Consider the following 16,631-nt stretch of genomic DNA (forward strand, 5'->3'; position numbering starts at 1 on the left):
ATTTACCCAAAGTATGCTTTGAATTGCCCATCAATGTCGTCAAAACAGACTAACAAACGTCTACGGTCATACCAGGTTGAAAGCACCCGATCTCGTTCGATCTCGGCAGTTAAGCAACCTCGGGCTTGGTTAGTACTTGGATGGGTGACCGCCTAGGAATACCAAGTGTTGTTTTCATTTTACTATTTGCACAAAGTATGCTTTGAATTGCCCATAAATGTCGTCAAAACAGACTAACAAACGTCTACGGCCATACCAGGTTGAAAGCACCCGATCTTGTTCGATCTCGGCAGTTAAGTAACCTCGGGGTTGGTTAGTACTTGGATGGGTGACCGACTAGGAATACCAAGTGTTGTATTCATTTTACTATTTGCACAAAGTATGCTTTGAATTGCCCATAAATGTCGTCAAAACAGTCTAACAAACGTCTACGGCCATACCAGGTTGAAAGCACCCGATCTCGTTCGATCTCGGCAGTTAAGCAACCTCGGGCTTGGTTAGTACTTGGATGGGTGACCGCCTAGGAATACCAAGTGTTGTATTCATTTTACTATTTGCACAAAGTATGCTTTGAATTGCCCATAAATGTCGTCAAAACAGACTAACAAACGTCTACGGCCATACCAGGTTGAAAGCACCCGATCTCGTTCGATCTCGGCAGTTAAGTAACCTCGGGGTTGGTTAGTACTTGGATGGGTGACCGACTAGGAATACCAAGTGTTGTATTCATTTTACTATTTGCACAAAGTATGCTTTGAATTGCCCATAAATGTCGTCAAAACAGTCTAACAAACGTCTACGGCCATACCAGGTTGAAAGCACCCGATCTCGTTCGATCTCGGCAGTTAAGCAACCTCGGACTTGGTTAGTACTTGGATGGGTGACCGCCTAGGAATACCAAGTGTTGTATTCATTTTACTATTTGCACAAAGTATGCTTTGAATTGCCCATAAATGTCGTCAAAACAGTCTAACAAACGTCTACGGCCATACCAGGTTGAAAGCACCCGATCTCGTTCGATCTCGGCAGTTAAGCAACCTCGGGCTTGGTTAGTACTTGGATGGGTGACCGCCTAGGAATACCAAGTGTTGTATTCATTTTACTATTTGCACAAAGTATGCTTTGAATTGCCCATAAATGTCGTCAAAACAGACTAACAAACGTCTACGGCCATACCAGGTTGAAAGCACCCGATCTTGTTCGATCTCGGCAGTTAAGTAACCTCGGGGTTGGTTAGTACTTGGATGGGTGACCGACTAGGAATACCAAGTGTTGTAGTCATTTTTCTATTTACACAAAGTATGCTTTGAATTGCCTGTAAATGTCGTCAAAACAGACTAACAAACATCTACGGCCATACCAGGTTGAAAGCACCCTATCTCGTTCGATCTCAGCAGTTAAGCAACCTCGGGCTTGGTTGGTACTTGGATGGGTGTCCTCCTAGGAATACCATGTGTTGTAGTCATTTTTCTATTTACCCAAAGTATGCTTTGAATTGCCCATAAATGTCGTCAAAACAGACTAAAAAACGTCTACGGCCATACCAGGTTGAAAGCACCCGATCTTGTTCGATCTCGGCAGTTAAGCAACCTCGGGCTTGGTTAGTACTTGGATGGGTGACCGCCTAGGAATACCAAGTGTTGTAGTCATTTTTCTGTTTACCCAAAGTATGCTTTGAATTGGGCATAAATGTCGTCAAAACAGACTAACAAACGTCTACGGCCATACCAGGTTGAAAGCACCCGATCTCGTTCGATCTCGGCAGTTAAGCAACCTCGGGCTTGGTTAGTACTTGGATGGGTGACCGCCTAGGAATACCAAGTGTTGTAGTCATTTTACTATTTGTACAAAGTATGCTTTGAATTGCCCATAAATGTGTCAAAACAGACTAACAAACGTCTACGGCCATACCAGGTTGAAAGCACCCGATCTCGTTCGATCTCGGCAGTTAAGCAACCTCTGGCTTGGTTGGTACTTGGATGGGTGACCTCCTGGGAATACCAAGTGTTGTAGTCATTTTTCTATTGATGCAAAGTATGCTTTGAATTGCGCATAAAGATTGTCATAACAGACTAACAAACGTCTGCGGCCATAACAGGTTGAAAGCACCCGATCTCGTTCGATCTCGGCAGTTAAGCAACCTCGGGTTTGTTTAGTACTTGGATGGGTGACCGCCTAGGAATACCTAGTGTTGTAGTCATTTTTCTGTTTACCCAAAGTTATGCTTTGAATTGCGCATAAATGTCGTCAAAACAGTCTAACAAACGTCTACGGCCATACCAGGTTGAAAGCACCCGATCTCGTTCGATCTCGGCAGTTAAGCAACCTCGGGCTTGGTTAGTACTTGGATGGGTGACCGCCTAGGAATACCAAGTGTTGTAGTCATTTTACTATTTACACAAAGTATGCTTTGAATTGCCCATAAATGTCGTCAAAACAGACTAACAAACGTCTAAGGCCATACCAGGTTGAAAGCACCCGATCTCGTTCGATCGCGGCAGTTAAGCAACCTCGGGCTTGGTTAGTACTTGGATGGGTGACTGCCTAGGAATACCAAGTGTTGTAGTCATTTTACTATTTGCACAAAGTATGCTTTGAATTGCCCATAAATGTCGTCAAAACAGACTAACAAACGTCTACGGCCATACCAGGTTGAAAGCACCCGATCTCGTTCGATCTCGGCAGTTAAGCAACCTCGGGCTTGGTTAGTACTTGGATGGGTGACCGCCTAGGAATACCAAGTGTTGTATTCATTTTACTATTTGCACAAAGTATGCTTTGAATTGCCCATAAATGTCGTCAAAACAGAGTAACAAACGTCTACGGCCATACCAGGCTGAAAGCACCCGATCTCGTTCGATCTCGGCAGTCAAGCAACCTCGGGCTTGGTTAGTACTTGGATGGGTGACCGCCTAGGAATACCAAGTATTGTAGTCATTTTATTATTTGCACAAAGTATGCTTTGAATTGCCCATAAATGTCGTCAAAACAGACCAACAAACGTCTACGGCCATACCAGGTTGAAAGCACCCGATCTCGTTCGATCTCGGCAGTTAAGCAACCTCGGGCTTGGTTAGTACTTGGATGGGTGACCGCCTAGGAATACCAAGTGTTGTAGTCATTTTTCTATTTGCACATAGTATGCTTTGTATTGCCCATAAATGTCGTCAAAACAGACTAACAAACGTCTTCGGCCATACCAGGTTGAAAGCAACCGATCTCGTTCGATCTCGGCAGTTAAGCAACCTCGGGCTTGGTTGATACTTGGATGGGTGACATCCTAGGAATACCAAGCGTTGTAGTCATTTTTCTCTTTATTCAAAGTATGCTTTGAATTGCGCATAAAGATCGTCATAACAGACTAACAAACGTCTACGGCCATACCAGGTTGAAAGCACCCGATCTCGTTCGATCTCGGCAGTTAAGCAACCTCGGGTTTGGTTAGTACTTGGATGGGTGACCGCCTAGGAATACCAAGTGTTGTAGTCATTTTACTACTTGCACAAAGTATGCTTTGAATTGCCCATAAATGTCGTCAAAACAGACTAACAAACGTCTACGGCCATACCAGGTTGAAAGCACCCGATCTGGTTCGATCTCGGCAGTTAAGCAACCTCGTGCTTGGTTGGTACTTGGATGGGTGACCGCCTAGGAATACCAAGTGTTGTTGTCATTTTTCTGTTTACCCAAAGTATGCTTTGAATTGCGCATAAATGTCGTCAAAACAGACTAACAGACTAACAAACGTCTACGGCCATACCAGGTTGAAAGCACCCGATCTCGTTCGATCTCGCCGTTAAGCAACCTCGGGCTTGGTTGGTACTTGGATGGGTGACCGTCTAGGAATACCAAGTGTTGTAGTCATTTTTCTGTTTACACAAAGTATGCTTTGAATTGCGCATAAATGTCGTCAAAACAGACTAAAAAACGTCTACGGCCATACCAGGTTGAAAGCACCCGATCTCGTTCGATCTCGGATGTTTAGCAACCTCGGGCTTGGTTAGTACTTGGATGGGTGACCTCCTAGGAACACCAAGTGTTGTAGTCGTTTTTCTATTTACCCAAAGTATGCTTTGAATTGCGCATAAATGTCGTCAAAACAGACTAACAAACGTCTACGCCCATACCAGATTGAAAGCACCCGATCTCGTTCGATCTCGGCAGTTAAGCAACCTCGGGCTTGGTTAGTACTTGGATGGGTGACCGCCTAGGAATACCAAGTATTGTAGTCATTTTACTATTTGCACAAAGTATGCTTTGAATTGCCCATAAATGTCGTCAAAACAGACTAACAAACGTCTACGGCCATACCAGGCTGAAAGCACCCGATCTCGTTCGATCTCGGCAGTTAAGCAACCTCGGGCTTGGTTAGTACTTGGATGGGTGACCGCCTAGGAATACCAAGTGTTGTATTCATTTTACTATTTGCACAAAGTATGCTTTGAATTGCCCATAAATGTCGTCAAAACAGAGTAACAAACGTCTACGGCCATACCAGGTTGAAAGCACCCGATCTCGTTCGATCTCGGCAGTTAAGCAACCTCGGGCTTGGTTAGTACTTGGATGGGTGGCCGCCTAGGAATACCAAGTGTTGTATTCATTTTAATATTTGCACAAAGTATGCTTTGAATTGCCCATAAATGTCGTTAAAGCAGACTAACAAACGTCTAAGGCCATACCAGGTTGAAAGCACCCGATCTCGTTCGATCTCGGCAGTTAAGCAACCTCGGGTTTGGTTAGTACTTGGATGGGTGACCGCCTAGGAATACCAAGTGTTGTAGTCATTTTTCTGTTTACCCAAAGTATGCTTTGAATTGCGCATAAATGTCGTCAAAACAGACTAACAAACGTCTACGGCCATACCAGGTTGAAAGCACCCGATCTCGTTCGATCTCGGCAGTTAAGCAACCTCTGGCTTGGTTGGTACTTGGATGGGTGACCTCCTGGGAATACCAAGTGTTGTAGTCATTTTTCTATTGATGCAAAGTATGCTTTGAATTGCGCATAAAGATTGTCATAACAGACTAACAAACGTCTGCGGCCATAGCAGGTTGAAAGCACCCGATCTCGTTCGATCTCGGCAGTTAAGCAACCTCGGGTTTGTTTAGTACTTGGATGGGTGACCGCATAGGAATACCTAGTGTTGTAGTCATTTTTCTGTTTACCCAAAGTTATGCTTTGAATTGCGCATAAATGTCGTCAAAACAGTCTAACAAACGTCTACGGCCATACCAGGTTGAAAGCACCCGATCTCGTTCGATCTCGGCAGTTAAGCAACCTCGGGCTTGGTTAGTACTTGGATGGGTGACCGCCTAGGAATACCAAGTGTTGTAGTCATTTTACTATTTACACAAAGTATGCTTTGAATTGCCCATAAATGTCGTCAAAACAGACTAACAAACGTCTAAGGCCATACCAGGTTGAAAGCACCCGATCTCGTTCGATCGCGGCAGTTAAGCAACCTCGGGCTTGGTTAGTACTTGGATGGGTGACTGCCTAGGAATACCAAGTGTTGTAGTCATTTTACTATTTGCACAAAGTATGCTTTGAATTGCCCATAAATGTCGTCAAAACAGATTAACAAACGTCTACGGCCATACCAGGTTGAAAGCACCCGATCTGGTTCGATCTCGGCAGTTAAGCAACCTCGTGCTTGGTTGGTACTTGGATGGGTGACCGCCTAGGAATACCAAGTGTTGTTGTCATTTTACTATTTGCACAAAGTATGCTTTGAATTGCCCATAAATGTCGTCAAAACAGAGTAACAAACGTCTACGGCCATACCAGGTTGAAAGCACCCGATCTCGTTCGATCTCGGCAGTTAAGCAACCTCGGGCTTGGTTAGTACTTGGATGGGTGGCCGCCTAGGAATACCAAGTGTTGTATTCATTTTAATATTTGCACAAAGTATGCTTTGAATTGCCCATAAATGTCGTTAAAGCAGACTAACAAACGTCTAAGGCCATACCAGGTTGAAAGCACCCGATCTCGTTCGATCTCGGCAGTTAAGCAACCTCGGGTTTGGTTAGTACTTGGATGGGTGACCGCCTAGGAATACCAAGTGTTGTAGTCATTTTTCTGTTTACCCAAAGTATGCTTTGAATTGCGCATAAATGTCGTCAAAACAGACTAACAAACGTCTACGGCCATACCAGGTTGAAAGCACCCGATCTCGTTCGATCTCGGCAGTTAAGCAACCTCGGGCTTGGTTAGTACTTGGATGGGTGACCGCCTAGGAATACCAAGTGTTGTAGTCATTTTACTATTTACACAAAGTATGCTTTGAATTGCCCATAAATGTCGTCAAAACAGACTAACAAACGTCTAAGGCCATACCAGGTTGAAAGCACCCGATCTCGTTCGATCGCGGCAGTTAAGCAACCTCGGGCTTGGTTAGTACTTGGATGGGTGACTGCCTAGGAATACCAAGTGTTGTAGTCATTTTACTATTTGCACAAAGTATGCTTTGAATTGCCCATAAATGTCGTCAAAACAGATTAACAAACGTCTACGGCCATACCAGGTTGAAAGCACCCGATCTCGTTCGATCTCGGGAGTTAAGCAACCTCGGGCTTGGTTAGTACTTGGATGGGTGACCGCCTAGGAATACCAAGTGTTGTATTCATTTTACTATTTGCACAAAGTATGCTTTGAATTGCCCATAAATGTCGTCAAAACAGAGTAACAAACGTCTACGGCCATACCAGGCTGAAAGCACCCGATCTCGTTCGATCTCGGCAGTCAAGCAACCTCGGGCTTGGTTAGTACTTGGATGGGTGACCGCCTAGGAATACCAAGTATTGTAGTCATTTTATTATTTGCACAAAGTATGCTTTGAATTGCCCATAAATGTCGTCAAAACAGACCAACAAACGTCTACGGCCATACCAGGTTGAAAGCACCCGATCTCGTTCGATCTCGGCAGTTAAGCAACCTCGGGCTTGGTTAGTACTTGGATGGGTGACCGCCTAGGAATACCAAGTGTTGTAGTCATTTTTCTATTTGCACATAGTATGCTTTGTATTGCCCATAAATGTCGTCAAAACAGACTAACAAACGTCTTCGGCCATACCAGGTTGAAAGCACCCGATCTCGTTCGATCTCGGCAGTTAAGCAACCTCGGGCTTGGTTGATACTTGGATGGGTGACATCCTAGGAATACCAAGTGTTGTAGTCATTTTTCTCTTTATTCAAAGTATGCTTTGAATTGCGCATAAAGATCGTCATAACAGACTAACAAACGTCTACGGCCATACCAGGTTGAAAGCACCCGATCTCGTTCGATCTCGGCAGTTAAGCAACCTCGGGCTTGGTTAGTACTTGGATGGGTGACCGCCTAGGAATACCAAGTGTTGTAGTCATTTTACTACTTGCACAAAGTATGCTTTGAATTGCGCATAAATGTCGTCAAAACAGACTAACAAACGTCTACGGCCATACCAGGTTGAAAGCACCCGATCTCGTTCGATCTCGGCAGTTAAGCAACCTCGGGCTTGGTTAGTACTTGGATGGGTGACCGCCTAGGAATACCAAGTGTTGTAGTCATTTTATTATTTGCACAAAGTATGCTTTGAATTGCCCATAAATGTCGTCAAAACAGACCAACAAACGTCTACGGCCATACCAGGTTGAAAGCACCCGATCTCGTTCGATCTCGGCAGTTAAGCAACCTCGGGCTTGGTTAGTACTTGGATGGGTGACCGCCTAGGAATACCAAGTGTTGTAGTCATTTTACTACTTGCACAAAGTATGCTCTGAATTGCCCATAAATGTCGTCAAAACAGACTAACAAACGTCTACGGCCATACCAGGTTGAAAGCACCCGATCTCGTTCGATCTCGGCAGTTAAGCAACCTCGGGCTTGGTTAGTACTTGGTTGGGTGACCGCCTAGGAATACCAAGTGTTGTAGTCATTTTTCTATTTGCACATAGTATGCTTTGTATTGCCCATAAATGTCGTCAAAACAGACTAACAAACGTCTTCGGCCATACCAGGTTGAAAGCACCCGATCTCGTTCGATCTCGGCAGTTAAGCAACCTCGGGCTTGGTTGATACTTGGATGGGTGATATCCTAGGAATACCAATTGTTGTAGTCATTTTTCTCTTTATTCAAAGTATGCTTTGAATTGCGCATAAAGATCGTCATAACAGACTAACAAACGTCTACGGCCATACCAGGTTGAAAGCACCCGATCTCGTTCGATCTCGGCAGTTAAGCAACCTCGGGCTTGGTTAGTACTTGGATGGGTGACCGCCTAGGAATACCAAGTGTTGTAGTCATTTTACTACTTGCACAAAGTATGCTTTGAATTGCCCATAAATGTCGTCAAAACAGACTAACAAACGTCTACGGCCATACCAGGTTGAAAGCACCCGATCTGGTTCGATCTCGGCAGTTAAGCAACCTCGTGCTTGGTTAGTACTTGGATGGGTGACCGCCTAGGAATACCAAGTGTTGTTGTCATTTTTCTGTTTACCCAAAGTATGCTTTGAATTGCGCATAAATGTCGTCAAAACAGACTAACAGACAAACAAACGTCTACGGCCATACCAGGTTGAAAGCACCCGATCTCGTTCGATCTCGCCGTTAAGCAACCTCGGGCTTGGTTAGTACTTGGATGGGTGACCGCCTAGGAATACCAAGTGTTGTAGTCATTTTGCTATTTGCACAAAGTATGCTCTGAATTGCCCATAAATGTCGTCAAAACAGACTAACAAACGTCTACGGCCATACCAGGTTGAAAGCACCCGATCTCGTTCGATCTCGGCAGTTAAGCAACCTCGGGCTTGGTTAGTACTTGGTTGGGTGACCGCCTAGGAATACCAAGTGTTGTAGTCATTTTTCTATTTGCACATAGTATGCTTTGTATTGCCCATAAATGTCGTCAAAACAGACTAACAAACGTCTTCGGCCATACCAGGTTGAAAGCACCCGATCTCGTTCGATCTCGGCAGTTAAGCAACCTCGGGCTTGGTTGATACTTGGATGGGTGATATCCTAGGAATACCAATTGTTGTAGTCATTTTTCTCTTTATTCAAAGTATGCTTTGAATTGCGCATAAAGATCGTCATAACAGACTAACAAACGTCTACGGCCATACCAGGTTGAAAGCACCCGATCTCGTTCGATCTCGGCAGTTAAGCAACCTCGGGCTTGGTTAGTACTTGGATGGGTGACCGCCTAGGAATACCAAGTGTTGTAGTCATTTTACTACTTGCACAAAGTATGCTTTGAATTGCCCATAAATGTCGTCAAAACAGACTAACAAACGTCTACGGCCATACCAGGTTGAAAGCACCCGATCTGGTTCGATCTCGGCAGTTAAGCAACCTCGTGCTTGGTTAGTACTTGGATGGGTGACCGCCTAGGAATACCAAGTGTTGTTGTCATTTTTCTGTTTACCCAAAGTATGCTTTGAATTGCGCATAAATGTCGTCAAAACAGACTAACAGACAAACAAACGTCTACGGCCATACCAGGTTGAAAGCACCCGATCTCGTTCGATCTCGCCGTTAAGCAACCTCGGGCTTGGTTGGTACTTGGATGGGTGACCGCCTAGGAATACCAAGTGTTGTAGTCATTTTTCTATTTACACAAAGTATGCTTTGAATTGCGCATAAATGTCGTCAAAACAGACTAACAAACGTCTACGGCCATACCAGGTTGAAAGCACCCGATCTCGTTCGATCTCGGCAGTTAAGCAACCTCGGGCTTGGTTAGTACTTGGATGGGTGACCTCCTAGGAACACCAAGTGTTGTAGTCATTTTTCTGTTTACCCAAAGTATGCTTTGAATTGCGCATAAATGTCGTCAAAACAGACTAACAAACGTCTACGGCCATACCAGGTTGAAAGCACCCAATCTCGTTCGATCTCGGCAGTTAAGCAACCTCGGGCTTGGTTAGTACTTGGATGGGTGACCGCCTAGGAATACCAAGTGTTGTAGTCATTTTGCTATTTGCACAAAGTATGCTCTGAATTGCCCATAAACGTCGTCAAAACAGACTAACAAACGTCTACGGCCATACCAGGCTGAAAGCACCCGATCTCGTTCGATCTCGGCAGTTAAGCAACCTCGGGCTTGGTTAGTACTTGGTTGGGTGACCGCCTAGGAATACCAAGTGTTGTAGTCATTTTACTATTTGCACAAAGTATGCTTTGAATTGCCCATAAATGTCGTCAAAACAGACTAACAAACGTCTACGGCCACACCAGGTTGAAAGCACCCGATCTCGTTCGATCTCGGCAGTTAAGCAACCTCGGGCTTGGTTAGTACTTGGATGGGTGACCGTCTAGGAATACCAAGTGTTGTAGTCATTTTTCTGTTTACACAAAGTATGCTTTGAATTGCGCATAAATGTCGTCAAAACAGACTAAAAACCGTCTACGGCCATACCAGGTTGAAAGCACCCGATCTCGTTCGATCTCGGATGTTTAGCAACCTCGGGCTTGGTTAGTACTTGGATGGGTGACCTCCTAGGAACACCAAGTGTTGTGGTCGTTTTTCTATTTACCCAAAGTATGCTTTGAATTGCGCATAAATGTCGTCAAAACAGACTAACAAACGTCTACGCCCATACCAGATTGAAAGCACCCGATCTCGTTCGATCTCGGCAGTTAAGCAACCTCGGGCTTGGTTAGTACTTGGATGGGTGACCGCCTAGGAATACCAAGTATTGTAGTCATTTTACTATTTGCACAAAGTATGCTTTGAATTGCCCATAAATGTCGTCAAAACAGACTAACAAACGTCTACGGCCATACCAGGCTGAAAGCACCCGATCTCGTTCGATCTCGGCAGTTAAGCAACCTCGGGCTTGGTTAGTACTTGGATGGGTGACCGCCTAGGAATACCAAGTGTTGTATTCATTTTACTATTTGCACAAAGTATGCTTTGAATTGCCCATAAATGTCGTCAAAACAGAGTAACAAACGTCTACGGCCATACCAGGTTGAAAGCACCCGATCTCGTTCGATCTCGGCAGTTAAGCAACCTCGGGCTTGGTTAGTACTTGGATGGGTGACCGCCTAGGAATACCAAGTGTTGTATTCATTTTAATATTTGCACAAAGTATGCTTTGAATTGCCCATAAATGTCGTCAAAGCAGACTAACAAACGTCTAAGGCCATACCAGGTTGAAAGCACCCGATCTCGTTGGATCTCGGCAGTTAAGCAACCTCGGGTTTGGTTAGTACTTGGATGGGTGACCGCCTAGGAATACCAAGTGTTGTAGTCATTTTTCTGTTTACTCAAAGTATGCTTTGAATTGCGCATAAATGTCGTCAAAACAGACTAACAAACGTCTACGGCCATACCAGGTTGAAAGCACCCGATCTCGTTCGATCTCGGCACTTAAGCAACCTCGGGCTTGGTTAGTACTTGGATGGGTGACCGCCTAGGAATACCAAGTATTGTAGTCATTTTTCTATTTGCACAAAGTATGCTTTGAATTGCCCATAAATGTCGTCAAAAAAGACTAACAAACGTCTACGGCCATACCAGGTTGAAAGCACCCGATCTCGTTCGATCTCGGCAGTTAAGCAACCTCGGGCTTGGTTAGTACTTGGATGGGTGACCGCCTAGGAATACCAAGTGTTGTATTCATTTTACTATTTGCACAAAGTATGCTTTGAATTGCCCATAAATGTCGTCAAAGCAGACTAACAAACGTTTAAGGCCATACCAGGTTGAAAGCACCCGATCTCGTTCGATCTCGGCAGTTAAGCAACCTCTGGTTTGGTTAGTACTTGGATGGGTGACCGCCTAGGAATACCAAGTGTTGTAGTCATTTTTCTGTTTACCCAAAGTATGCTTTGAATTGCGCATTAATGTCGTCAAAACAGACTAACAAACGTCTACGGCCATACCAGGTTGAAAGCACCCGATCTCGTTCGATCTCGGCAGTTAAGCAACCTCGGGCTTGGTTAGTACTTGGATGGGTGACCGCCTAGGAATACCAAGTATTGTAGTCATTTTTCTATTTGCACAAAGTATGCTTTGAATTGCCCATAAATGTCGTCAAAACAGACTAACAAACGTCTACGGCCACACCAGGTTGAAAGCACCCGATCTCGTTCGATCTCGGCAGTTAAGCAACCTCAGGCTTGGTTAGTACTTGGATGGGTGACCGTCTAGGAATACCAAGTGTTGTAGTCATTTTTCTGTTTACACAAAATATGCTTTGAATTGCCCATAAATGTCGTCAAAACAGACTAACAAACGTCTACGGCCATACCAGGTTGAAAGCACCCGATCTGGTTCGATCTCGGCAGTTAAGCAACCTCGTGCTTGGTTAGTACTTGGATGGGTGACCGCCTAGGAATACCAAGTGTTGTTGTCATTTTTCTGTTTACCCAAAGTATGCTTTGAATTGCGCATAAATGTCGTCAAAACAGACTAACAGACAAACAAACGTCTACGGCCATACCAGGTTGAAAGCACCCGATCTCGTTCGATCTCGCCGTTAAGCAACCTCGGGCTTGGTTGGTACTTGGATGGGTGACCGCCTAGGAATACCAAGTGTTGTAGTCATTTTTCTATTTACACAAAGTATGCTTTGAATTGCGCATAAATGTCGTCAAAACAGACTAACAAACGTCTACGGCCATACCAGGTTGAAAGCACCCGATCTCGTTCGATCTCGGCAGTTAAGCAACCTCGGGCTTGGTTAGTACTTGGATGGGTGACCTCCTAGGAACACCAAGTGTTGTAGTCATTTTTCTGTTTACCCAAAGTATGCTTTGAATTGCGCATAAATGTCGTCAAAACAGACTAACAAACGTCTACGGCCATACCAGGTTGAAAGCACCCAATCTCGTTCGATCTCGGCAGTTAAGCAACCTCGGGCTTGGTTAGTACTTGGATGGGTGACCGCCTAGGAATACCAAGTGTTGTAGTCATTTTGCTATTTGCACAAAGTATGCTCTGAATTGCCCATAAATGTCGTCAAAACAGACTAACAAACGTCTACGGCCATACCAGGTTGAAAGCACCCGATCTCGTTCGATCTCGGCAGTTAAGCAACCTCGGGCTTGGTTAGTACTTGGTTGGGTGACCGCCTAGGAATACCAAGTGTTGTAGTCATTTTACTATTTGCACAAAGTATGCTTTGAATTGCCCATAAATGTCGTCAAAACAGACTAACAAACGTCTACGGCCACACCAGGTTGAAAGCACCCGATCTCGTTCGATCTCGGCAGTTAAGCAACCTCGGGCTTGGTTAGTACTTGGATGGGTGACCGTCTAGGAATACCAAGTGTTGTAGTCATTTTTCTGTTTACACAAAGTATGCTTTGAATTGCCCATAAATGTCGTCAAAACAGACTAAAAACCGTCTACGGCCATACCAGGTTGAAAGCACCCGATCTCGTTCGATCTCGGATGTTTAGCAACCTCGGGCTTGGTTAGTACTTGGATGGGTGACCTCCTAGGAACACCAAGTGTTGTGGTCGTTTTTCTATTTACCCAAAGTATGCTTTGAATTGCGCATAAATGTCGTCAAAACAGACTAACAAACGTCTACGCCCATACCAGATTGAAAGCACCCGATCTCGTTCGATCTCGGCAGTTAAGCAACCTCGGGCTTGGTTAGTACTTGGATGGGTGACCGCCTAGGAATACCAAGTATTGTAGTCATTTTACTATTTGCACAAAGTATGCTTTGAATTGCCCATAAATGTCGTCAAAACAGACTAACAAAGGTCTACGGCCATACCAGGCTGAAAGCACCCGATCTCGTTCGATCTCGGCAGTTAAGCAACCTCGGGCTTGGTTAGTACTTGGATGGGTGACCGCCTAGGAATACCAAGTGTTTTATTCATTTTACTATTTGCACAAAGTATGCTTTGAATTGCCCATAAATGTCGTCAAAGCAGACTAACAAACGTCTAAGGCCATACCAGGTTGAAAGCACCCGATCTCGTTCGATCTCGGCAGTTAAGCAACCTCGGGTTTGGTTAGTACTTGGATGGGTGACCGCCTAGGAATACCAAGTGTTGTAGTCATTTTTCTGTTTACCCAAAGTATGCTTTGAATTGCGCATAAATGTCGTCAAAACAGACTAACAAACGTCTACGGCCATACCAGGTTGAAAGCACCCGATCTCGTTCGATCTCGGCAGTTAAGCAACCTCGGGCTTGGTTAGTACTTGGATGGGTGACCGCCTAGGAATACCAAGTATTGTAGTCATTTTACTATTTGCACAAACTATGCTTTGAATTGCCCATAAATGTCGTCAAAAAAGACTAACAAACGTCTACGGCCATACCAGGTTGAAAGCACCCGATCTCGTTCGATCTCGGCAGTTAAGCAACCTCGGGCTTGGTTAGTACTTGGATGGGTGACCGCCTAGGAATACCAAGTGTTGTATTCATTTTACTATTAGCACAAAGTATGCTTTGAATTGCCCATAAATGTCGTCAAAGCAGACTAACAAACGTCTAAGGCCATACCAGGTTGAAAGCACCCGATCTCGTTCGATCTCGGCAGTTAAGCAACCTCGGGTTTGCTTAGTACTTGGATGGGTGACCGCCTAGGAATACCAAGTGTTGTAGTCATTTTTCTGTTTACCCAAAGAATGCTTTGAATTGCGCATAAATGTCGTCAAAACAGACTAACAAACGTCTACGGCCATACCAGGTTGAAAGCACCCGATCTCGTTCGATCTCGGCAGTTAAGCAACCTCGGGCTTGGTTAGTACTTGGATGGGTGACCGCCTAGGAATACCAAGTATTGTAGTCATTTTTCTATTTGCACAAAGTATGCTTTGAATTGCCCATAAATGTCGTCAAAAAAGACTAACAAACGTCTACGGCCATACCACGTTGAAAGCACCCGATCTCGTTCGATCTCGGCAGTTAAGCAACCTCGGGCTTGGTTAGTACTTGGATGGGTGACCGCCTAGGAATACCAAGTCTTGTATTCATTTTACTATTTGCACAAAGTATGCTTTGAATTGCCCATAAATGTCGTCAAAGCAGACTAACAAACGTCTAAGGCCATACCAGGTTGAAAGCACCCGATCTCGTTCGATCTCGGCAGTTAAGCAACCTCGGGTTTGGTTAGTACTTGGATGGGTGACCGCCTAGGAATACCAAGTGTTGTAGTCATTTTTCTGTTTACCCAAAGTATGCTTTGAATTGCGCATAAATGTCGTCAAAACAGACTAACAAACGTCTACGGCCATACCAGGTTGAAAGCACCCGATCTCGTTCGATCTCGGCAGTTAAGCAACCTCGGGCTTGGTTAGTACTTGGATGGGTGACCGCCTAGGAATACCAAGTATTGTAGTCATTTTACTATTTGCACAAAGTATGCTTTGAATTGCCCATAAATGTCGTCAAAAAAGACTAACAAACGTCTACGGCCATACCAGGTTGAAAGCACCCGATCTCGTTCGATCTCGGCAGTTAAGCAACCACGGGCTTGGTTAGTACTTGGATGGGTGACCGCCTAGGAATACCAAGTGTTGTATTCATTTTACTATTTGCACAAAGTATGCTTTGAATTGCCCATAAATGTCGTCAAAACAGAGTAACAAACGTCTACGGCCATACCAGGCTGAAAGCACCCGATCTCGTTCGATCTCGGCAGTTAAGCAACCTCGGGCTTGGATAGTACTTGGATGGGTGACCGCCTAGGTATACCAAGTATTGTAGTCATTTTATTATTTGCACAAAGTATGCTTTTCATTGCCCATAAATGTCGTCAAAACAGACTAACAAACGTCTACGGCCATACCAGGTTGAAAGCACCCGATCTCGTTCGATCTCGTATGTTTAGCAACCTCGGGCTTGGTTAGTACTTGGATGGGTGCCCTCCTAGGAACACCAAGTGTTGTAGTCATTTTTCTGTTTACCCAAAGTATGCTTTGAATTGCGCATAAATGTCGTCAAAACAGACTAACAAACGTCTACGACCATACCAGGTTGAAAGCACCCGATCTCGTTCGATCTCGGCAGTTAAGAAACCTCGGGCTTGGTTAGTACTTGGATGGGTGACCGCCTATGAATACCCAGTGTTGTAGTCATTTTGCTATTTGCACAAAGTATGCTCTGAATTGCCCATAAATGTCGTCAAAACAGACTAACAAACGTCTACGGCCATACCAGGTTGAAAGCACCCGATCTCGTTCGATCTCGGCAGTTAAGCAACCTCGGGCTTGGTTAGTACTTGGTTGGGTGACCGCCTAGGAATACCAAGTGTTGTAGTCATTTTACTATTTGCACAAAGTATGCTTTGAATTGCCCATAAATGTCGTCAAAACAGACTAACAAACGTCTACGGACACAACAGGTTGAAAGCACCCGATCTCGTTCGATCTCGGCAGTTAAGCAACCTCGGACTTGCTTAGTACTTGGATGGGTGACCGTCTAGGAATACCAAGTGTTGTAGTCATTTTTCTGTTTACACAAAGTATGCTTTGAATTGCGCATAAATGTCGTCAAAACAGACTAAAAAACGTCTACGGCCATACCAGGTTGAAAGCACCCGATCTCGTTCGATCTCGGATGTTTAGCAACCTTAGGGCTTGGTTAGTACTTGGATGGGTGACCGCCTAGGAATACCAAGTATTGTAGTCATTTTACTATTTGCACAAAGTATGATTTGAATTGCCCATAAATGTCGTC

General features: G+C 44.6%; 75 non-coding genes and 15 pseudogenes across 75 annotated transcripts; all 90 read left to right on the forward strand.

Annotated features, from left to right (window-relative positions):
• The first annotated feature begins 58 nt into the window (after positions 1-58).
• LOC145891678 (5S ribosomal RNA) lies at positions 59-177 on the forward strand. The gene has a single exon (XR_014400455.1). It is a non-coding gene; the product is annotated as a 5S ribosomal RNA (ribosomal RNA).
• A 65-nt stretch (positions 178-242) lies between these two features.
• Positions 243-361, forward strand: LOC145892589 (5S ribosomal RNA; annotated as a pseudogene).
• A 65-nt stretch (positions 362-426) lies between these two features.
• On the forward strand, positions 427-545 carry LOC145891084 (5S ribosomal RNA). The gene has a single exon (XR_014399897.1). It is a non-coding gene; the product is annotated as a 5S ribosomal RNA (ribosomal RNA).
• Positions 546-610: 65 nt separating this feature from the next.
• Positions 611-729, forward strand: LOC145892396 (5S ribosomal RNA; annotated as a pseudogene).
• Positions 730-794: 65 nt separating this feature from the next.
• On the forward strand, positions 795-913 carry LOC145891419 (5S ribosomal RNA). Its single transcript, XR_014400212.1, has one exon. It is a non-coding gene; the product is annotated as a 5S ribosomal RNA (ribosomal RNA).
• Positions 914-978: 65 nt separating this feature from the next.
• LOC145891085 (5S ribosomal RNA) lies at positions 979-1,097 on the forward strand. Its single transcript, XR_014399898.1, has one exon. It is a non-coding gene; the product is annotated as a 5S ribosomal RNA (ribosomal RNA).
• Positions 1,098-1,162: 65 nt separating this feature from the next.
• Positions 1,163-1,281, forward strand: LOC145892456 (5S ribosomal RNA; annotated as a pseudogene).
• A 65-nt stretch (positions 1,282-1,346) lies between these two features.
• LOC145892646 (5S ribosomal RNA) lies at positions 1,347-1,465 on the forward strand (annotated as a pseudogene).
• A 65-nt stretch (positions 1,466-1,530) lies between these two features.
• LOC145891244 (5S ribosomal RNA) lies at positions 1,531-1,649 on the forward strand. Its single transcript, XR_014400049.1, has one exon. It is a non-coding gene; the product is annotated as a 5S ribosomal RNA (ribosomal RNA).
• A 65-nt stretch (positions 1,650-1,714) lies between these two features.
• LOC145891725 (5S ribosomal RNA) lies at positions 1,715-1,833 on the forward strand. Its single transcript, XR_014400501.1, has one exon. It is a non-coding gene; the product is annotated as a 5S ribosomal RNA (ribosomal RNA).
• Positions 1,834-1,897: 64 nt separating this feature from the next.
• LOC145891399 (5S ribosomal RNA) lies at positions 1,898-2,016 on the forward strand. Its single transcript, XR_014400193.1, has one exon. It is a non-coding gene; the product is annotated as a 5S ribosomal RNA (ribosomal RNA).
• Positions 2,017-2,081: 65 nt separating this feature from the next.
• Positions 2,082-2,200, forward strand: LOC145892249 (5S ribosomal RNA). Its single transcript, XR_014400995.1, has one exon. It is a non-coding gene; the product is annotated as a 5S ribosomal RNA (ribosomal RNA).
• Positions 2,201-2,266: 66 nt separating this feature from the next.
• On the forward strand, positions 2,267-2,385 carry LOC145891737 (5S ribosomal RNA). Its single transcript, XR_014400512.1, has one exon. It is a non-coding gene; the product is annotated as a 5S ribosomal RNA (ribosomal RNA).
• A 65-nt stretch (positions 2,386-2,450) lies between these two features.
• LOC145892291 (5S ribosomal RNA) lies at positions 2,451-2,569 on the forward strand. The gene has a single exon (XR_014401031.1). It is a non-coding gene; the product is annotated as a 5S ribosomal RNA (ribosomal RNA).
• A 65-nt stretch (positions 2,570-2,634) lies between these two features.
• LOC145891086 (5S ribosomal RNA) lies at positions 2,635-2,753 on the forward strand. The gene has a single exon (XR_014399899.1). It is a non-coding gene; the product is annotated as a 5S ribosomal RNA (ribosomal RNA).
• A 65-nt stretch (positions 2,754-2,818) lies between these two features.
• LOC145891827 (5S ribosomal RNA) lies at positions 2,819-2,937 on the forward strand. The gene has a single exon (XR_014400599.1). It is a non-coding gene; the product is annotated as a 5S ribosomal RNA (ribosomal RNA).
• A 65-nt stretch (positions 2,938-3,002) lies between these two features.
• Positions 3,003-3,121, forward strand: LOC145891749 (5S ribosomal RNA). The gene has a single exon (XR_014400524.1). It is a non-coding gene; the product is annotated as a 5S ribosomal RNA (ribosomal RNA).
• A 65-nt stretch (positions 3,122-3,186) lies between these two features.
• Positions 3,187-3,305, forward strand: LOC145892653 (5S ribosomal RNA; annotated as a pseudogene).
• Positions 3,306-3,370: 65 nt separating this feature from the next.
• On the forward strand, positions 3,371-3,489 carry LOC145891131 (5S ribosomal RNA). Its single transcript, XR_014399942.1, has one exon. It is a non-coding gene; the product is annotated as a 5S ribosomal RNA (ribosomal RNA).
• A 65-nt stretch (positions 3,490-3,554) lies between these two features.
• LOC145892474 (5S ribosomal RNA) lies at positions 3,555-3,673 on the forward strand (annotated as a pseudogene).
• Positions 3,674-3,746: 73 nt separating this feature from the next.
• Positions 3,747-3,864, forward strand: LOC145892490 (5S ribosomal RNA; annotated as a pseudogene).
• Positions 3,865-3,929: 65 nt separating this feature from the next.
• On the forward strand, positions 3,930-4,048 carry LOC145891732 (5S ribosomal RNA). Its single transcript, XR_014400508.1, has one exon. It is a non-coding gene; the product is annotated as a 5S ribosomal RNA (ribosomal RNA).
• A 65-nt stretch (positions 4,049-4,113) lies between these two features.
• LOC145891646 (5S ribosomal RNA) lies at positions 4,114-4,232 on the forward strand. The gene has a single exon (XR_014400426.1). It is a non-coding gene; the product is annotated as a 5S ribosomal RNA (ribosomal RNA).
• Positions 4,233-4,297: 65 nt separating this feature from the next.
• On the forward strand, positions 4,298-4,416 carry LOC145891615 (5S ribosomal RNA). Its single transcript, XR_014400396.1, has one exon. It is a non-coding gene; the product is annotated as a 5S ribosomal RNA (ribosomal RNA).
• Positions 4,417-4,481: 65 nt separating this feature from the next.
• LOC145891454 (5S ribosomal RNA) lies at positions 4,482-4,600 on the forward strand. Its single transcript, XR_014400244.1, has one exon. It is a non-coding gene; the product is annotated as a 5S ribosomal RNA (ribosomal RNA).
• A 65-nt stretch (positions 4,601-4,665) lies between these two features.
• Positions 4,666-4,784, forward strand: LOC145891847 (5S ribosomal RNA). Its single transcript, XR_014400619.1, has one exon. It is a non-coding gene; the product is annotated as a 5S ribosomal RNA (ribosomal RNA).
• A 65-nt stretch (positions 4,785-4,849) lies between these two features.
• On the forward strand, positions 4,850-4,968 carry LOC145891400 (5S ribosomal RNA). Its single transcript, XR_014400194.1, has one exon. It is a non-coding gene; the product is annotated as a 5S ribosomal RNA (ribosomal RNA).
• Positions 4,969-5,033: 65 nt separating this feature from the next.
• On the forward strand, positions 5,034-5,152 carry LOC145892272 (5S ribosomal RNA). The gene has a single exon (XR_014401015.1). It is a non-coding gene; the product is annotated as a 5S ribosomal RNA (ribosomal RNA).
• A 66-nt stretch (positions 5,153-5,218) lies between these two features.
• LOC145891761 (5S ribosomal RNA) lies at positions 5,219-5,337 on the forward strand. Its single transcript, XR_014400535.1, has one exon. It is a non-coding gene; the product is annotated as a 5S ribosomal RNA (ribosomal RNA).
• A 65-nt stretch (positions 5,338-5,402) lies between these two features.
• LOC145892292 (5S ribosomal RNA) lies at positions 5,403-5,521 on the forward strand. The gene has a single exon (XR_014401032.1). It is a non-coding gene; the product is annotated as a 5S ribosomal RNA (ribosomal RNA).
• Positions 5,522-5,586: 65 nt separating this feature from the next.
• On the forward strand, positions 5,587-5,705 carry LOC145892476 (5S ribosomal RNA; annotated as a pseudogene).
• Positions 5,706-5,770: 65 nt separating this feature from the next.
• On the forward strand, positions 5,771-5,889 carry LOC145891455 (5S ribosomal RNA). The gene has a single exon (XR_014400245.1). It is a non-coding gene; the product is annotated as a 5S ribosomal RNA (ribosomal RNA).
• Positions 5,890-5,954: 65 nt separating this feature from the next.
• On the forward strand, positions 5,955-6,073 carry LOC145891848 (5S ribosomal RNA). The gene has a single exon (XR_014400620.1). It is a non-coding gene; the product is annotated as a 5S ribosomal RNA (ribosomal RNA).
• A 65-nt stretch (positions 6,074-6,138) lies between these two features.
• LOC145891773 (5S ribosomal RNA) lies at positions 6,139-6,257 on the forward strand. Its single transcript, XR_014400546.1, has one exon. It is a non-coding gene; the product is annotated as a 5S ribosomal RNA (ribosomal RNA).
• Positions 6,258-6,322: 65 nt separating this feature from the next.
• On the forward strand, positions 6,323-6,441 carry LOC145892293 (5S ribosomal RNA). The gene has a single exon (XR_014401033.1). It is a non-coding gene; the product is annotated as a 5S ribosomal RNA (ribosomal RNA).
• Positions 6,442-6,506: 65 nt separating this feature from the next.
• On the forward strand, positions 6,507-6,625 carry LOC145891313 (5S ribosomal RNA). Its single transcript, XR_014400112.1, has one exon. It is a non-coding gene; the product is annotated as a 5S ribosomal RNA (ribosomal RNA).
• Positions 6,626-6,690: 65 nt separating this feature from the next.
• On the forward strand, positions 6,691-6,809 carry LOC145891828 (5S ribosomal RNA). The gene has a single exon (XR_014400600.1). It is a non-coding gene; the product is annotated as a 5S ribosomal RNA (ribosomal RNA).
• Positions 6,810-6,874: 65 nt separating this feature from the next.
• Positions 6,875-6,993, forward strand: LOC145891784 (5S ribosomal RNA). Its single transcript, XR_014400557.1, has one exon. It is a non-coding gene; the product is annotated as a 5S ribosomal RNA (ribosomal RNA).
• Positions 6,994-7,058: 65 nt separating this feature from the next.
• On the forward strand, positions 7,059-7,177 carry LOC145892457 (5S ribosomal RNA; annotated as a pseudogene).
• Positions 7,178-7,242: 65 nt separating this feature from the next.
• LOC145891795 (5S ribosomal RNA) lies at positions 7,243-7,361 on the forward strand. The gene has a single exon (XR_014400568.1). It is a non-coding gene; the product is annotated as a 5S ribosomal RNA (ribosomal RNA).
• Positions 7,362-7,426: 65 nt separating this feature from the next.
• LOC145891806 (5S ribosomal RNA) lies at positions 7,427-7,545 on the forward strand. The gene has a single exon (XR_014400579.1). It is a non-coding gene; the product is annotated as a 5S ribosomal RNA (ribosomal RNA).
• A 65-nt stretch (positions 7,546-7,610) lies between these two features.
• Positions 7,611-7,729, forward strand: LOC145891817 (5S ribosomal RNA). The gene has a single exon (XR_014400590.1). It is a non-coding gene; the product is annotated as a 5S ribosomal RNA (ribosomal RNA).
• Positions 7,730-7,794: 65 nt separating this feature from the next.
• LOC145890906 (5S ribosomal RNA) lies at positions 7,795-7,913 on the forward strand. Its single transcript, XR_014399731.1, has one exon. It is a non-coding gene; the product is annotated as a 5S ribosomal RNA (ribosomal RNA).
• A 65-nt stretch (positions 7,914-7,978) lies between these two features.
• On the forward strand, positions 7,979-8,097 carry LOC145892682 (5S ribosomal RNA; annotated as a pseudogene).
• A 65-nt stretch (positions 8,098-8,162) lies between these two features.
• On the forward strand, positions 8,163-8,281 carry LOC145891829 (5S ribosomal RNA). The gene has a single exon (XR_014400601.1). It is a non-coding gene; the product is annotated as a 5S ribosomal RNA (ribosomal RNA).
• A 65-nt stretch (positions 8,282-8,346) lies between these two features.
• On the forward strand, positions 8,347-8,465 carry LOC145892261 (5S ribosomal RNA). Its single transcript, XR_014401004.1, has one exon. It is a non-coding gene; the product is annotated as a 5S ribosomal RNA (ribosomal RNA).
• A 73-nt stretch (positions 8,466-8,538) lies between these two features.
• Positions 8,539-8,656, forward strand: LOC145892202 (5S ribosomal RNA). Its single transcript, XR_014400954.1, has one exon. It is a non-coding gene; the product is annotated as a 5S ribosomal RNA (ribosomal RNA).
• A 65-nt stretch (positions 8,657-8,721) lies between these two features.
• On the forward strand, positions 8,722-8,840 carry LOC145890908 (5S ribosomal RNA). Its single transcript, XR_014399732.1, has one exon. It is a non-coding gene; the product is annotated as a 5S ribosomal RNA (ribosomal RNA).
• Positions 8,841-8,905: 65 nt separating this feature from the next.
• Positions 8,906-9,024, forward strand: LOC145892683 (5S ribosomal RNA; annotated as a pseudogene).
• A 65-nt stretch (positions 9,025-9,089) lies between these two features.
• On the forward strand, positions 9,090-9,208 carry LOC145891840 (5S ribosomal RNA). Its single transcript, XR_014400612.1, has one exon. It is a non-coding gene; the product is annotated as a 5S ribosomal RNA (ribosomal RNA).
• A 65-nt stretch (positions 9,209-9,273) lies between these two features.
• On the forward strand, positions 9,274-9,392 carry LOC145892262 (5S ribosomal RNA). Its single transcript, XR_014401005.1, has one exon. It is a non-coding gene; the product is annotated as a 5S ribosomal RNA (ribosomal RNA).
• A 73-nt stretch (positions 9,393-9,465) lies between these two features.
• On the forward strand, positions 9,466-9,583 carry LOC145892433 (5S ribosomal RNA; annotated as a pseudogene).
• Positions 9,584-9,648: 65 nt separating this feature from the next.
• LOC145891409 (5S ribosomal RNA) lies at positions 9,649-9,767 on the forward strand. The gene has a single exon (XR_014400202.1). It is a non-coding gene; the product is annotated as a 5S ribosomal RNA (ribosomal RNA).
• Positions 9,768-9,832: 65 nt separating this feature from the next.
• LOC145891403 (5S ribosomal RNA) lies at positions 9,833-9,951 on the forward strand. Its single transcript, XR_014400197.1, has one exon. It is a non-coding gene; the product is annotated as a 5S ribosomal RNA (ribosomal RNA).
• A 65-nt stretch (positions 9,952-10,016) lies between these two features.
• Positions 10,017-10,135, forward strand: LOC145891389 (5S ribosomal RNA). The gene has a single exon (XR_014400184.1). It is a non-coding gene; the product is annotated as a 5S ribosomal RNA (ribosomal RNA).
• A 65-nt stretch (positions 10,136-10,200) lies between these two features.
• LOC145891198 (5S ribosomal RNA) lies at positions 10,201-10,319 on the forward strand. Its single transcript, XR_014400006.1, has one exon. It is a non-coding gene; the product is annotated as a 5S ribosomal RNA (ribosomal RNA).
• A 65-nt stretch (positions 10,320-10,384) lies between these two features.
• Positions 10,385-10,503, forward strand: LOC145891982 (5S ribosomal RNA). Its single transcript, XR_014400746.1, has one exon. It is a non-coding gene; the product is annotated as a 5S ribosomal RNA (ribosomal RNA).
• A 65-nt stretch (positions 10,504-10,568) lies between these two features.
• On the forward strand, positions 10,569-10,687 carry LOC145891649 (5S ribosomal RNA). The gene has a single exon (XR_014400427.1). It is a non-coding gene; the product is annotated as a 5S ribosomal RNA (ribosomal RNA).
• Positions 10,688-10,752: 65 nt separating this feature from the next.
• LOC145891616 (5S ribosomal RNA) lies at positions 10,753-10,871 on the forward strand. Its single transcript, XR_014400397.1, has one exon. It is a non-coding gene; the product is annotated as a 5S ribosomal RNA (ribosomal RNA).
• Positions 10,872-10,936: 65 nt separating this feature from the next.
• On the forward strand, positions 10,937-11,055 carry LOC145891087 (5S ribosomal RNA). Its single transcript, XR_014399900.1, has one exon. It is a non-coding gene; the product is annotated as a 5S ribosomal RNA (ribosomal RNA).
• Positions 11,056-11,120: 65 nt separating this feature from the next.
• On the forward strand, positions 11,121-11,239 carry LOC145892096 (5S ribosomal RNA). Its single transcript, XR_014400854.1, has one exon. It is a non-coding gene; the product is annotated as a 5S ribosomal RNA (ribosomal RNA).
• Positions 11,240-11,304: 65 nt separating this feature from the next.
• LOC145891794 (5S ribosomal RNA) lies at positions 11,305-11,423 on the forward strand. The gene has a single exon (XR_014400567.1). It is a non-coding gene; the product is annotated as a 5S ribosomal RNA (ribosomal RNA).
• A 65-nt stretch (positions 11,424-11,488) lies between these two features.
• LOC145891088 (5S ribosomal RNA) lies at positions 11,489-11,607 on the forward strand. The gene has a single exon (XR_014399901.1). It is a non-coding gene; the product is annotated as a 5S ribosomal RNA (ribosomal RNA).
• A 65-nt stretch (positions 11,608-11,672) lies between these two features.
• On the forward strand, positions 11,673-11,791 carry LOC145892462 (5S ribosomal RNA; annotated as a pseudogene).
• A 65-nt stretch (positions 11,792-11,856) lies between these two features.
• On the forward strand, positions 11,857-11,975 carry LOC145891024 (5S ribosomal RNA). Its single transcript, XR_014399840.1, has one exon. It is a non-coding gene; the product is annotated as a 5S ribosomal RNA (ribosomal RNA).
• A 65-nt stretch (positions 11,976-12,040) lies between these two features.
• Positions 12,041-12,159, forward strand: LOC145891799 (5S ribosomal RNA). Its single transcript, XR_014400572.1, has one exon. It is a non-coding gene; the product is annotated as a 5S ribosomal RNA (ribosomal RNA).
• A 65-nt stretch (positions 12,160-12,224) lies between these two features.
• LOC145892263 (5S ribosomal RNA) lies at positions 12,225-12,343 on the forward strand. Its single transcript, XR_014401006.1, has one exon. It is a non-coding gene; the product is annotated as a 5S ribosomal RNA (ribosomal RNA).
• A 73-nt stretch (positions 12,344-12,416) lies between these two features.
• LOC145892434 (5S ribosomal RNA) lies at positions 12,417-12,534 on the forward strand (annotated as a pseudogene).
• Positions 12,535-12,599: 65 nt separating this feature from the next.
• LOC145891420 (5S ribosomal RNA) lies at positions 12,600-12,718 on the forward strand. The gene has a single exon (XR_014400213.1). It is a non-coding gene; the product is annotated as a 5S ribosomal RNA (ribosomal RNA).
• Positions 12,719-12,783: 65 nt separating this feature from the next.
• Positions 12,784-12,902, forward strand: LOC145891404 (5S ribosomal RNA). Its single transcript, XR_014400198.1, has one exon. It is a non-coding gene; the product is annotated as a 5S ribosomal RNA (ribosomal RNA).
• Positions 12,903-12,967: 65 nt separating this feature from the next.
• On the forward strand, positions 12,968-13,086 carry LOC145890909 (5S ribosomal RNA). The gene has a single exon (XR_014399733.1). It is a non-coding gene; the product is annotated as a 5S ribosomal RNA (ribosomal RNA).
• Positions 13,087-13,151: 65 nt separating this feature from the next.
• LOC145891200 (5S ribosomal RNA) lies at positions 13,152-13,270 on the forward strand. The gene has a single exon (XR_014400007.1). It is a non-coding gene; the product is annotated as a 5S ribosomal RNA (ribosomal RNA).
• A 65-nt stretch (positions 13,271-13,335) lies between these two features.
• On the forward strand, positions 13,336-13,454 carry LOC145891984 (5S ribosomal RNA). The gene has a single exon (XR_014400748.1). It is a non-coding gene; the product is annotated as a 5S ribosomal RNA (ribosomal RNA).
• Positions 13,455-13,519: 65 nt separating this feature from the next.
• On the forward strand, positions 13,520-13,638 carry LOC145891650 (5S ribosomal RNA). Its single transcript, XR_014400428.1, has one exon. It is a non-coding gene; the product is annotated as a 5S ribosomal RNA (ribosomal RNA).
• A 65-nt stretch (positions 13,639-13,703) lies between these two features.
• Positions 13,704-13,822, forward strand: LOC145892171 (5S ribosomal RNA). Its single transcript, XR_014400925.1, has one exon. It is a non-coding gene; the product is annotated as a 5S ribosomal RNA (ribosomal RNA).
• Positions 13,823-13,887: 65 nt separating this feature from the next.
• On the forward strand, positions 13,888-14,006 carry LOC145891849 (5S ribosomal RNA). Its single transcript, XR_014400621.1, has one exon. It is a non-coding gene; the product is annotated as a 5S ribosomal RNA (ribosomal RNA).
• A 65-nt stretch (positions 14,007-14,071) lies between these two features.
• Positions 14,072-14,190, forward strand: LOC145891025 (5S ribosomal RNA). Its single transcript, XR_014399841.1, has one exon. It is a non-coding gene; the product is annotated as a 5S ribosomal RNA (ribosomal RNA).
• Positions 14,191-14,255: 65 nt separating this feature from the next.
• Positions 14,256-14,374, forward strand: LOC145891090 (5S ribosomal RNA). The gene has a single exon (XR_014399903.1). It is a non-coding gene; the product is annotated as a 5S ribosomal RNA (ribosomal RNA).
• Positions 14,375-14,439: 65 nt separating this feature from the next.
• LOC145892198 (5S ribosomal RNA) lies at positions 14,440-14,558 on the forward strand. Its single transcript, XR_014400951.1, has one exon. It is a non-coding gene; the product is annotated as a 5S ribosomal RNA (ribosomal RNA).
• A 65-nt stretch (positions 14,559-14,623) lies between these two features.
• Positions 14,624-14,742, forward strand: LOC145891026 (5S ribosomal RNA). Its single transcript, XR_014399842.1, has one exon. It is a non-coding gene; the product is annotated as a 5S ribosomal RNA (ribosomal RNA).
• Positions 14,743-14,807: 65 nt separating this feature from the next.
• On the forward strand, positions 14,808-14,926 carry LOC145892315 (5S ribosomal RNA). Its single transcript, XR_014401054.1, has one exon. It is a non-coding gene; the product is annotated as a 5S ribosomal RNA (ribosomal RNA).
• Positions 14,927-14,991: 65 nt separating this feature from the next.
• On the forward strand, positions 14,992-15,110 carry LOC145891850 (5S ribosomal RNA). Its single transcript, XR_014400622.1, has one exon. It is a non-coding gene; the product is annotated as a 5S ribosomal RNA (ribosomal RNA).
• Positions 15,111-15,175: 65 nt separating this feature from the next.
• On the forward strand, positions 15,176-15,294 carry LOC145891027 (5S ribosomal RNA). Its single transcript, XR_014399843.1, has one exon. It is a non-coding gene; the product is annotated as a 5S ribosomal RNA (ribosomal RNA).
• A 65-nt stretch (positions 15,295-15,359) lies between these two features.
• LOC145891370 (5S ribosomal RNA) lies at positions 15,360-15,478 on the forward strand. Its single transcript, XR_014400166.1, has one exon. It is a non-coding gene; the product is annotated as a 5S ribosomal RNA (ribosomal RNA).
• Positions 15,479-15,543: 65 nt separating this feature from the next.
• LOC145892071 (5S ribosomal RNA) lies at positions 15,544-15,662 on the forward strand. Its single transcript, XR_014400830.1, has one exon. It is a non-coding gene; the product is annotated as a 5S ribosomal RNA (ribosomal RNA).
• A 65-nt stretch (positions 15,663-15,727) lies between these two features.
• LOC145892337 (5S ribosomal RNA) lies at positions 15,728-15,846 on the forward strand. Its single transcript, XR_014401074.1, has one exon. It is a non-coding gene; the product is annotated as a 5S ribosomal RNA (ribosomal RNA).
• Positions 15,847-15,911: 65 nt separating this feature from the next.
• Positions 15,912-16,030, forward strand: LOC145891516 (5S ribosomal RNA). The gene has a single exon (XR_014400303.1). It is a non-coding gene; the product is annotated as a 5S ribosomal RNA (ribosomal RNA).
• A 65-nt stretch (positions 16,031-16,095) lies between these two features.
• LOC145890910 (5S ribosomal RNA) lies at positions 16,096-16,214 on the forward strand. The gene has a single exon (XR_014399734.1). It is a non-coding gene; the product is annotated as a 5S ribosomal RNA (ribosomal RNA).
• Positions 16,215-16,279: 65 nt separating this feature from the next.
• On the forward strand, positions 16,280-16,398 carry LOC145892616 (5S ribosomal RNA; annotated as a pseudogene).
• Positions 16,399-16,463: 65 nt separating this feature from the next.
• On the forward strand, positions 16,464-16,583 carry LOC145892324 (5S ribosomal RNA). Its single transcript, XR_014401062.1, has one exon. It is a non-coding gene; the product is annotated as a 5S ribosomal RNA (ribosomal RNA).
• Positions 16,584-16,631: the final 48 nt, after the last annotated feature.

Source organism: Ascidia mentula, chromosome 2, assembly GCF_947561715.1.
Source record: "Ascidia mentula chromosome 2, kaAscMent1.1, whole genome shotgun sequence".
Lineage (NCBI taxonomy): Eukaryota > Metazoa > Chordata > Ascidiacea > Phlebobranchia > Ascidiidae > Ascidia > Ascidia mentula.